Source organism: Neofelis nebulosa, chromosome 2 (assembly GCF_028018385.1).
Source record: "Neofelis nebulosa isolate mNeoNeb1 chromosome 2, mNeoNeb1.pri, whole genome shotgun sequence".
NCBI lineage: Eukaryota > Metazoa > Chordata > Mammalia > Carnivora > Felidae > Neofelis > Neofelis nebulosa.
In genome coordinates, this window is record NC_080783.1 from 56,890,028 (window position 1) to 56,903,098 (window position 13,071).

General features: G+C 40.1%; 1 long non-coding RNA gene across 1 annotated transcript; it reads right to left on the reverse strand.

The window, feature by feature from the left end:
• Positions 1–223: 223 nt before the first annotated feature.
• LOC131502386 (uncharacterized) lies at positions 224–11,608 on the reverse strand. Its single transcript, XR_009257032.1, has 2 exons — positions 11,501–11,608; positions 224–633 (listed from the first exon to the last, which is right to left on the reverse strand). It is a non-coding gene; the product is annotated as an uncharacterized LOC131502386 (long non-coding RNA).
• Between the last annotated feature and the right edge of the window lie 1,463 nt (positions 11,609–13,071).

Consider the following 13,071-nt stretch of genomic DNA (forward strand, 5'->3'; position numbering starts at 1 on the left):
CACAGCCCCCTCATCTATGCAGAAATGTTATGATTATCAGAGACTGTGGAATAGTATTGATAGCAATTGGCCCTGGCATGTGATTTGTGGGAAAATACTATCTTAATATCCACCAGATATTTGGTGCTGTAAGCTTGCATACCTAGGTGAGGAAGTGTTTCACAAATAGCCGTGGGAAAGAAGAACACGTGCTTGATTTTTAAGAAATACTAAGAACAATCCATACACGTCACATTGTTTTAAAGATACTGCCTGCAGTGTGGATAATGCTTGTGGAGCCTTCTTCCTTGGTGGTGTGTTAGCAGCTTTTTATCTTTCAAAACAAACAGTCTTTGGAAATAAGGTGGGCATAAAGAATAGCGGCAGGTGCCAAACTGTCCAAGTGTCTTGCTTCTCACAGGCTTGGCAGGCCAGTTTTCTTTCTCAGCTAGGAAAAACACTGAGTACCACGTAGGGGGCATCTTGCACATCCCTCCCACCACGGTGCACATCTCCTACCCGTCAGGCGGAGAGCAGCTGAAAAAAGGGAAATGCAAAGAAGACAGGCCTCTTTCCCAAGGGAACCAAGCAAATATGGCTCTATTTCTTTGTAACTCTCTTTCTCAGCTTCCTCGTTTTCTGATTCAGTTCATCCTGTTGAAATTATTTAAATGACAATTGATGAGGAATGCGAATGTAATGTAATGTAATACTTTGTAAAATAGAAAATCGAGGTAAGGGAAAGAAATTTTGGGCATTGCCATTTGAGCACACTTGAATCTCGCAATACACCATTAAACATCCCAAACGATCCTGTGGCTTTCCCCTTCCCACCATTATCCGGAAAAGCTTGTGTGCTGTCACCAAATTCTAGCATAAACTGCTCAGAGCTCTGTATTTTCCCATTGCTGTTTACTATTATATCACTAATTCTAATTTGATTCGGATTCAGCGAGCTCTTTCCCTTCATAACACGAAAGCCTTTTGGCAGCCATTATCTCCATGAGTGGAATCATGAACAATCACACACACAAAGAAACTGCAAATTAGAGCTTATATTCCTTATATCTTCACATGGCTGACTGAAGTAAGACAACTCCACAAACAATGCATTTTAAAGAACATTTGCAGGGTGAATATATTACAAATATGGCTAGGAAGTGGGCTGCAGTATATCTTCAAAAGTGACTGATTTAAACCCAAACTTAATGTATTTTGGAGGCCAGCAATAATTTGACTTGCTGAGTGGATGGAATTTATGGGTATAATGCAGTGCAAATAAAAACATCCTCTTTCAGTCATAAAGGTGTATGCTGTGTCCATGCTGGGAAATATAGCTTTCCTTACCCCTGACTTCTAGAGGGAACTCAGGGGAATAGCTAAGTCAGACCCAATGCCTTTTCTTTGTGGCCTTATGGAAATATCAAGTCTTATTTTTGTATTTAAGAGGGTTTTGCCATCCCTGGAACTGGGCTTTGTGTCTGAGAACCAAATAAATAAGAGAAACTGAGAAAGCACCACTGAGCAGTGGGTTGTTTTCTTCATGTGGTGACCCAGACCAGAATAAAGGAAAAGCAGAAGGTAGAACTAGGGTTTGGACATAAGATGTTCACATCCAACCCAAGGGGAAGACTGAGGTTTGTGAGAAACCCACTGTCAAGGGATTTCCCATTTCTGACTTGCATGCTTCTGATGCGTAACCTTCAGGAAGAAGCCTCTCATGGTACATGTGTGGCCAAATGTCCATGATGTGCTGAATTTGGGGTTGGAATGCAGGAAGTGATAAATCTCTGTGGAGGAATTGTCATGAAGTGAAACAAAGCCTGAAGCCTCCCTCCTCCACATCTTCAGCGTTTGAGAGCATTCACTGCTCTGCCCCTCAGCTCTCAGCCTGGTCTCTCCCCCACCACACCCCATTGTTCTCCTCCCTCCCCTCTGTCCTCAGCACTTCAGCCTTTGCCCACTCAGTCCACCCATTCCAGCTCTCTCTGGAACACATCCAAGAGAAGTTTGATCGTGGGCACAAGAGTAGGTTATCTTTCCTGCCCTAGCCTCTCCCCATTCATGATGGACCTGTAAGCTCCAGGAGGAGGCTTGGCCCTCAGATCTTGTAGGCGGATGATGTGATGGAATCCAATATTGTCAGAGTCTAGGGAGATTCACAGAACATCAAAAATTCATGGTTCACGTTTGTAATGAAGGCATGAAAAATGTACAATGGCACACCCTTAAGGAGCTTGCATTTCTTGAGCTATTTTCAGCATTAATTACAGCTTTTGGAGAAGTCATATTCCTGGCCCCAATCTCATAACTTCATCAGTTTCTTGAGAAAAGCCATGAAGATCTCTCAAGTCAATATTTGTTTTAGAAGTCTGGAACAAATACATATTGGGCCATATGTGTATTCCCTCCTCTTACTTCAAAGCTTCAGATTAGTCACGTCAGTCTACCTTTTGGGGACTGGTAGAGGGTGGGAAGAGTGCTGGGAACAGATGTAAGGTAATTATGAAATCACGACATATTGAATAGCCACAAAATATTAGATGTCTTGTTGAAAAATTCACAGTCCAAACTTCTGCTGCAATGTCTTTGCTTAAAGAGCTTTTCTGTGTATATTATTCCTTTAATTAGTAAATCAGCTGGAATTTATAGCACCTCCTTATTGTTCAAATTCATCATGGATTTCTAGGGAACATCCCAGCCATAGTTTTCCCAGAGGAAAGCTGCAGTTTTAAAAATGTATAGGAGACACTGGAGAGATGGGGAAATGGAGCTGATTCAAATAATTCTAGTTTCACCAGTGGTTATAGTTGTGATTTTTTCCCAACTGTCAGGCTAGGGGAGTGCATGAACTAGGATGTGTACTGCTAGCTCCTTGGGTCTATGGCCTGTCTGGTTGAACCCTAAACTGGTCCTGGGATACCGAAGATCAAACATGGGAATGGAAATCCATATTACAGCAAGCTCACAGAGATTTGACTCAGTGACATTGATTTTATTTTTTTAATTTTATTTATTTTGAGAGAGAGAGAGAGAGAGAGAGCAGGAGAGGGGCAGAGAGAAAGGAGAAAGAACCCCAAGAAGGCTCTGCACTGTCAGCACAGAGCTCGATGTGGCGCTTGATCTCATGAACCATGAGTTCATGACCTGAACCTAAATCAAGAGTCGGACAGGCTTAACCGACTGAACCACTCAGGCACCCCTGATGCAGTAACATTTAGTTGAAATTTCTTGCCCCAGGCCACTAATATTTCTTTCCTTATCCTCTTCCATATTTCTTTCCCCTGCTTCCCCAAGCCTTGGATGATCCAGACCTAGGTTTGAAGGTTTGAAGTTTCTTGGCCTTCAAAGATCCTCTAAGCCTTGGCTAGGATGACATTAGATTTTGGGGGACCCTTAAGATAGCCTAGACTGTGGTAATATATGGGCCAGGGGTTCTGGAAGACCTCAGAAGGGACACAATAACTACCCATCTCATGGTGGGGCTTTCCTTCCTTCTGGCTTGACGCTAAAGTTGACATTTTTAAAATGACTTCTCTCAAGACTCAGGGAGGAAAATTGAAACTTTTCTTGATGAATTTTTGCCAGCTAAAATTTAGTTCCTGAAGTTGATAGCATCCCCCTGCACTTTCCTCTGGTGCCGGCAATCTGTTGGGATGCTATGTTTTGGGAGTGCTTGTCCAGGGGCTGAGTTATAGGGTAACTGGTGGAGAGCTGTGGGGAAAACAAGAACCATTCTAATCAGAAGACCTTGGTTTCCATCCTATTCTGATGTTCTGCTAACTAATGTAACCACTTGATTTCCTCACCTGCAAAATGAGAAAGAAGGTAATACCTCCTCTCCTAACTAATCATTTGGGGTTGGCTCCTACAGGTAACTTTTGGCTCTCTAGTAACTGGATCCATCTGAGTGGGTTCCTTATTCCACATCTCCCTGTGAGTGAATAAGATTATAGACAGGATTTATATAGTTCTGTCCAGTTTATTGTTTCCTGTCTCTGTAAAATAGTAAGAGCTCTCATTTATCGAGCACCTGCTGTGTGCCAGGTGCCCTCATGTGTCATTTGTTGCTAATTATCGCAAGGATTCTTCAGGTTGGGGATCATTAACCTGAGTTTACAAGCTCAGAAGGCCAAGTACGCTGCCTGCTCTCACACGGGACTGGTGAAGAGGCTGGAGCCCACCAGAAACTTAGGCCTTTTGAGACCTGTGGTTTTCCTGTGACAGTACATGGATTCCACTTACTTATGTAAGTTGTTCCTCTCGGTATTAGTCTGTTTAAAGCAGTTCTGGTCAAAATATATTCTAAGAGATCAGAAAACCCCAAACCACCAGGTTATTCTGAGATTTAGGCAGACCATGAAAAAAAATTGCTAAAAATGGTAACTCATAAGGCAAAAACCTACAGTAGATACACAAAATATAAAGAACAGGGAATCAAAGCATTCCTCTATGGAAAACCATTAATTTACAAAGGAAAGTAGCAAGAGAAAAAGTAAGGAACAAAGGAACTACAAAGAGCGTGAAAACAATTAAGAAATTGGCACCAGGACTAGTAAGTCCTTACCTGTCAGTAATTATTTTAAATGTAAATAAATAAAGTGTCCGGTAAAAAAAAAGCATAGAATGGGCACTGGGTGGCTCAGTTGGTTAAGCATCTGCTTCAGCTCAGGTCATGACCTCACAGTTCGTGGGGCAAGCCCTGCGTCGTGGGTTTAGATTCTGTGTTTCCCTCTCTCTCTCTGCCCCTCCCCTGCTTGTGCTGTCTCTTTATAAACAACAATTAAAAAAAAAAGGCATAGAATGGCTGAATGTAAAAAAAAAAGCCAGACCCAACCATATGTTACCTATAAGAGATTCACATCAGCTTTAAAGACACACATAGGCTCAAAGTGAAGAGATAGAAAAAGATATTCCATGAAAACGGAAACCAAAAGAGAACAGGAGTAGTTACACTTTATCAGACAAAATAGTCTTTAAGAAAACTGTAACAAGAGACAAAGAAGGCCATTATATAATCTGATCTTTCTTCTTATTTTTTAATACAGATGACCTAGTTTGGATAAGCTAGGAATGGCCCAGGCCCAAAAAGTTTGAGATCCATAGACTAAAACCAGGATTAACATTTTCATGAAAGTTCTTCCATGTTATCTCACTTACAGAATAAAAATTACAAACACACACACACACACACACAAATGGATTTATGAGTAAGCCAACTCATCTATCTCATCTATTTATGTAGGTGTAAATCTTGGCCCCTGAGTAATCTTCAAGGTAAACTAGGAAGGTACATTATTCCAAGTTAGGTATTGTATATATAGCTAATTTACTAAGTTTTATTTTTTTATGCCTCCTCAGTACCTATATATTGATACAAAGTAGTATGTCAGGGAAAGCCTTGTTTTGTTCTCTGGCAGAATTGTGTTTAAATGGCACTTTGGTGTGTGGTCATGGAATTTGTTTGTTTAGCCTTACAAAACACAGTGGTATATTTACAGCCATTGTGTTGAGGAAGATGTTCCTTACCACTTTATCAAGGTCTGGTTTCTAAGGACCTGGGGAGAATTATCTCTGGTCTCAATATGAGAAGTCACTAGGCCTCTTTTGCACATCTGCTTTTTGTTTTGCTCTGTTTTTTTTTTTTTTTTTTTTTTTTTAAATCTCCCAGACATGGAATCATGTGGCTGATTGATTATCTTTCCTTTTTTGGTACCAGTTGGGAAGAAGCTCAGAATCAAACTTATGGTCCACTGTAAATCCTTTCTAGAGCACAGAAGGGTATGAATGTATAAACAAGCAAAAATTGTGGTAAAAGTATTGTTAAAGAGACAAGGGAGAGAACATTGAGTATGGGATCAGAGACCACTCTTTCCTGAACTCCCTATTCCACGTGGCAAATGACCCTTCCCACCTACTACTGAGAGCTAGCCTTATTCAACTCTGTGCTCCATTGTTCAGACTAGTGACTGGCATTCTGTGGGTCCTCAATAAATACTTGCTATATGAACAAGGGAAGCTCATCTCCTAACACAGACCATGCTTATCATCAAAAAGACTAACTTAAAGTCTTAGCTGATTTTAAAAAAAGTATAATGGGATCCAGACTGATTGAAATACTATTTTAGATGTCACTGGCCTGAAATTTTAAACTGATTTTTATTTTTAAGCTATCTATATGGGGTTTTTCAAATCAATAGCTAAGCTAGGAGAATATCACTTTCCTTATACGAGGAGGAGCTTCTTTGAAGCAGGTGGATGAATTTGTTATTACCTGACAAGAATCATTCTCCAAGCCATAATTTTTCAATTATGGTAATAAAAAGTTAGTGCTACTATCTATGTATTGAAACAGATTTCATTCATAGACACCTACCCTTCTTTGGCATGTAGCCACATTATCCAAGTGCTTTCTGAAGTTTTATAACTTCAGCTGCAAAAATTAATTTTCAATGCCTGTACTGTGGTCAATGTCACTGCAGTAAACTGGCTGACTATCTGCTTCAAATTCTGACTTGGAATGAGGAGGGAAAGAAGTAAATAATTTTATAGAATTGGTTGACTGGAGTTCTTGACAAATCAATCTAAGAGTAGAGATAATTGGCATGTATTTTTTTTCAGGTGAGTGACAAATGTATAAATCACGATTTTTCCAACATAACATTTTTCACATATATATTTGTAGGGAGATCATTTATTTTATGAAAGACCAAAGAGGCCATGTCACCTTATTTCCTCATCTCTAAAAGGAGAGTGTTGGATGATACCATCATAAAGGTTGTTTCCAGAGAAGATGGAATAAAACATCCACGGACAATGGAAATATTATGCAGAATGAATGGTTTACGGAAGGATTCTGCAGGGCGGTGTCTTTATTTTCACTATTCCTTCAACTGAGGTTGGAGAATCCATTCCATTACAAAGATGGAGGACTTAACCCTAACTATTTTTTATGGAAATTAGACCTATGTTATTTTTTGCCTTTGTATCTTCAGTTGTTTGGAGACAACCATCTTATCAGCTGGGCCAATAAGATCATTAATGGAAAACAGTGTTGTGCACCAGTAGATCTTTACTCCTTGATCAATAGTTATTTACTTCTGAGGGGTCATAGCTTGGTTAATATAGCAGAATAGTTTTATTGATAGATAACATAACAATGAAAAATAAAGTTTAAAATTGAAGATGAATGAATGTAGCACTTTCTTCAGGCATGAATATTATTATTTGAAAACTGTAATAGCTGCTCGAATGTTGGAAGGGCAGACAACAAAAGCATTGACTAATTGTCCTAGGACTATAATCAGACTTCCATTATTGACCTCTGTTAATATTCTACTGTAACTGTCTGCTAAATTGGTTCCTTGGGGCTTGAAATATACAGTGATGTTATGAGTTCCTATCGTAAATTGCCACACAGTAAAGTAGCGAGTCTCTGAAATAGTGTTGGCCCTAGTTTGATCAATACTCAATTCAAAGCAGTGCAATAGGCAACTGTTTCCATAGAAACATTGATGTCACAGAGGTTGAACAGCGGCTGTTACAACAAATCATTTCCTTTGAGCAGTTGTAATTGACTATATGTACAGTTGGCTGTCACTTGAGACCATTTACATCAAGCAAGTAACAGAACCACATTAGTTATTCCAGCAGTAAGAGGGTTAGCTCTTCCTTTTGTGACCTTACAAATACCTAGGAGGATATTGCCATAGCAACCAGCAATGTAACTGGATGAACATTAAGGTAGCTAGCCTTAATGCAGTAGCAGTCTTTGGAAGCTGAAAGGTAGTTTTAATAAAGTTTACCTACTTGTTACATTAACACAAATCCTTTGCACCCCACAGTAATGACTTGGTTCCTCATACAGACATCACCGATAACAGACATTACAATTCCATTTGCACTTCATTTCCTGTTTCTCACCTTTCCTTTTCCCTCAGCATCTAGCTGCTAAGGCAGCACACGTGCACACTTGGCAAAATCTTGTTTACTGAATTCAGAGTTTGACCCTGGAGAAGTGCTGAAGTCTGAAATGTTCCAGACTTGAAAAGAGAGATAATGAGAGAAAGGAACCTTTGATAAAAAGTTAATTTTTTACTTTGGCTAAATAATCTCTAGGTTTTAAGGACACGAAAGAAAAAAAGAAACATGTGAGCTTAGTTTACCTCTGTTGGGTTCCCTTAGGCTAAAATCACAGCCAGAATGGAGTCGCATATTCTAGAATTCTTCACATTGTCCCACTACCTTACCATAGTCTTCCTGGGATGGCTGTACCTAATGGCACATTTTGGAGTATTCCATATAGTTCTGGGGAAATTAAGAAGTTTGTGTGTCCTTTGGTAGGTTGACAGGCAGAAAATGGTATCAATGTGTTATCAAACTCCTAGGCCAAATCAAAGACCATAGGCTACAGGGTGTATTTCTAGAACCATGAGAGTCAAATGTGCCTGTACAGAATATCTAGTTTTCTGAAAATTTTGCCAGCATCTCATGTAAGCCTTACATAACAGGTGATATTATCAAGAGTGAGAAGCCGTAGTGGCATTAAGCACGAGTTCATTGCCATTTGCGATGGCGTCAAGGATAGAGGGTGTTTACGGGTGTGTCAGGGTCTCAAAAAGGATTTGCAGCCACAACCTAGGGATCAGGCTTGATGTGCAAGCAGGTTGGAAAGAACATACACTGCTCCTCTCAGCCATAACTGCAGGTCTGATTAGCAGCACTGTCATCTTGGTATCTCCAGGAAAGAAAAAATATATATGGTCATCAATGAAGAGAGGAGGCAAAAACCCATAGAGGAGGTGTTTACTTGGAAAGGATTTTCCAATACAGACCCAAAATGATCAGCCTATAGATTTTTGGCCAGTCTGCCCTATTCCTCAGGGTGAATCCTCAAAGGTAATAAAATTGAACTGCAATCAGTATTCTTTGATGCTAGCCTGCCACCGACTGTTATTCACCTTGAACTAGAGAGTGACTATTTATAAGATTGTTTAGAGACACAAATCCAGTAAATTACTCTGTTTGGCCTTAAAAGAATGTTTGACTTGAAGCATAGAAATGGCTATAAATCTTACAGGAATAATTTATAAGACAACATAGTGAGCAGTGATCCTCTGGTTACAATGAGTAAAGAAAGACAGTTTGAAAGGAAAAAGTGTTCCCTGTCCCCCCACCCCCTGCCTGAGGTCAGTGAACTTTTCCAGGCCCTGCATACAGGAAATTTAGTAATGGCACCTGGACGTCCTGAGAGAGAAGGGAAACAGCTGCCCTCTGCACGTATGCCCTTTTCTGGAGCAATTCTTTTCTCATAGTTGGCCATCTTTCCTCTGACAACATGGCTTGGCCAGTGGAAAAGCATAATGAGTCAACTATTACTGGGTACCCAGAGGGATCTGTCAGCCGTGGTTAACAGTCAGTCAACAGCCCAACAACCTTCCACAAAGGCACCCTAGTCAGAATAGCTGGTTGGTGCCTGTGTGTGTGTGTGTGTGTGTGTGTGTGTGTGTGTGTGTGTACGTATGAAAGAGAGAGAGAGAGACAGAGAGAATATGAAAGGCACTATGCATTCTAGCTGAATATGTTAATTCCTAATTATGTACAAAAACATTTGGGTCAGTCTTGATGTATACAAAGTTTCATTCATTAACATATATGCTATTACAGTAACACATCTTAGTTTTACCCGTAGAAGAGTTTATTATTAGTTCATAAAGTCTATGGATGAAAAAATAACATCATAAAGTAGAACAAAAAAGAAAGGAAATCAGGAGAAATGAACTATAATTTTGGCTTCTCCATTTACTGGATTGATACCTTCTCTCACTTTCCTCAGATAGAGCCCTAATGGTGTGTGCAGTGAAATAGTCAAGGGGCACAAATTTTTCATTAGAACTGAGTTAGAGACTTTAAACCCTATTAAATGTGTTGGTTTTGAATCTAGGGGACTACAAGAAAGCATCCCAAACTCATTGCTTCTGTTTTTCACTTTATATCTCAATAACTTTAAAGTGGTTACATAAAGGAATTAAATATTTCAAGAAGTGTTTTCTCAGACTGCATGGGACTAATTTCTTCATTAGTGATTTAATTTTTGATTTCTGAAACTCACAGAAGTACCAAGACTCTCTATAATATTTCCAAAGTAAACTTGCTATGAGATTACCTATTACCGAAGATTACTCCATTTGATTTGATTAACCCTAAGAAGGTTAACAAGATTAAATGGAATAGAATTTTTGAAAGCATAAATTTTTGTTATATAAATATGAGCATAAGTATTTCTTCAATGGTTGAATCTTTTATTTCTGGGTTATTATCCCAAACATCACTTCTCGTTTTGTATGGCTAGAAAATGTATCAGGGTTGAGTTGAATCTGTATAGATCTTATATTTCTTTGTTGACTAAATCTCTAAAATGTGTGTGTGTGTGTTTTGGGTTTTTGTTTTTTTTTTTGGACAATTTCCTCCCTGTTTTAGAAATGGAGGATAGGTGAATTAAATCATAAATCTGGTTAATTAAAGATTCCAGGTAGCTGGGTTTCTGCTGGTCAAAATGTTGGCGTCATTATTATCACTAGGCAGAGTAAGCACTCCTTTAAGACAGTGTGGAGTGCCTAAGACCATGCCTTTTCAGTGGTAGTGAGAGAAGACTGACATTGATGAATATAGTCTTTTGAGTATTTTCTATATAATATTGACTTTATTTTTCTTGGTTTGGCAACTTCAATATCCATGACTCTTTGGGGCTAGTTTCTGCCAATTAGACTCTGGCTGGTCTCCTATTGCTATTGGGTTCTGCCTCCTCCCTGGCAGATTCTGACTGTCCCTGCCCACCAGTGCTTTCCCCATCATCCCGTGCCTGTCTGGGGAGGAGTACCGCTGGGCCTCTCAGGTGCTGGTCTACCGCCCATTGCCATTCTCTGCTGCTGAATCTCTCTTCTGCTTCTGGCAGGACAGCCCATACTTAAAAGCTTTCTTCCCACCTTGGCTTTCCTGATATTTCTCTTGGGTCTTCCTCTGTCTCTCTGATTCCTCCTCTCCTTCCACCATCCCTTAAATTTTGCATTCTCCAGAAATCAGTCTTTGGTCTTAATTCTTACTCTGCTTTCTTTCTCTGTCTATTCCCATAGCTTCCATTCACAGGCAATGATTCCCAATCCCGTATCCCATATCCCATTCTGTCACTCTCTCTGGGTGTTGGATCAAGAGACATTGAATAAAGGCAACAAAGGAGGGACTCCAAGGTGGAGGGGCACTGTGAGGAATTTTATCAGGACCTTTGGAGCCGATGCTTAGGGAAGGACTGTTGTTCGAGTAAGAGAGAGCATTTCAGGGGAGTAGCAGAGACTATAGAGCATGGCTGGGCCTGCAGCAGCTTAGAAATCTTCACATTGTTAGCTACTACCATTACAATACTAGTGGAGTACTAGTAGTAGTAATGCCTATGGAGATGTAAATGCCCTTTAAAGGAGTGACATTTTAAGTTATTTACAGGTAATCCCCAAAGGGATGAACTCACCACTTTCTATGACTAGATAGATGGTCTGGATAGTGTGTGAGAAGCTGATACTCAGCGTAGAAGGTGGTGCCGGGGAAGGAGCCACGGAGGTGAAGGAGCCACCTTCCGGACACGGCTGCTGACGCGATGACGTCATCCTCTCACGTGACCGGCTGTGGCTGCCTCCCGTCCCACACTCCATACCCCGCCTGTTTTCAGCTGCCTCACAAGCTGCAGACGTCAGGGCCTCCTTCCCGTGACATCGCCAGGTCTCCAGTCACAGACCATTGTTTCCTGCAGGAAGACTAGTGGTTCTTTCAACAAACTGATATTATTCTGGATTCTGCTGACAGTGCAGTCCCCCAGACTGGGTTTTCCAGTCCCCTTTATGCTATTTGCAAACATGTCAAGGAAAGACCAGAGAGGGGACGTCAGGTCATATCTCCTCCACTCGTATCTTCTCCAGCCCAGACTGAATCAATCCCAAATTCTCAGCAGAGGAAATATGATTGGCTCACCCTGGGCTAGTATCCTCCTTTGTTTTGAAGGGAGGTGATATAGTACAAACATGGTTTAACTTGGAGGGTCAGGCAGGCCCCTCCTAGACAAGGATGGTCAGTGGGGTCCAAGAAGGTATTTCAAAAGCCTTTTCTATGTTTGAACAAATTAATGAAATAAATAATAGTATTTCTATGTTCTTAATTTAATGGCACTGATGCCTAGAACATCATCAGTTATGTGTCATTTTATCCAGGAGTGATAATGGATAATGTTTAAAATGTTTCTAAGAGAGCAGACACACAAATTTAATGCTTAAACTATCTGTTTGACTTGGGCAAATCTCCTAAATTCATAGTTAGTCTGATGCTAATGGCTCTTGAACAAGGGCTTGAGTTCAGCATCAGTTGAGTTCGGTCAGACAGAGACCAATAGTACCCTCTGTAACCACGTAAAAGGGCAAAACAAGTGGTTCAAATGAGTCTGAATTCTGGCTTCGCTTAAGGCTGATAAGCATGACTTCCAGTTAACGGAGGTTAATCTGGGGGCAGAGAATGAGAAGATGGTGTATTTGGGAGATTTTAAATTATGTTTACTTCTATTATATTGAAATAAATTTATAGTGCAGATCCCTACAGGATGATTACCTGCCTGTTTGGGATGTGAAGCAAGATTTTACAGACCAAGATTTTTAATAAACAGTTTTGTTTTGTATATAGATGTTCTTGAAGTGTAGCTGATAATCATGACCAGATAACAATATATCCCACATGAAACTTAAATTGAAGAATGGCCTGAAAATTTGATTTAGGTATAAAAAATTTTTATAGCTTGGCCATAAGAATGAGATGTTCTTTCCTGCCTCAAGACTTGTATGCAGTGTCTCTTTGGAAATAGCCAGGTAATCTTCCTGGGGCAAAATGAACCTTCGCAGGCCCTGTGTCATCTTTGTGATCCTGCAATAAAAGGAAGAAGAAGAGGGGAAGGGGAAGGGAAAGGAGAAGAAACAACACAGCAATGGAAATGTACAATTTTAGCTGAAAGAAATTTTTGGTTTTGGATATCCAAGATAATGAAAAGGAAGACATTACAGG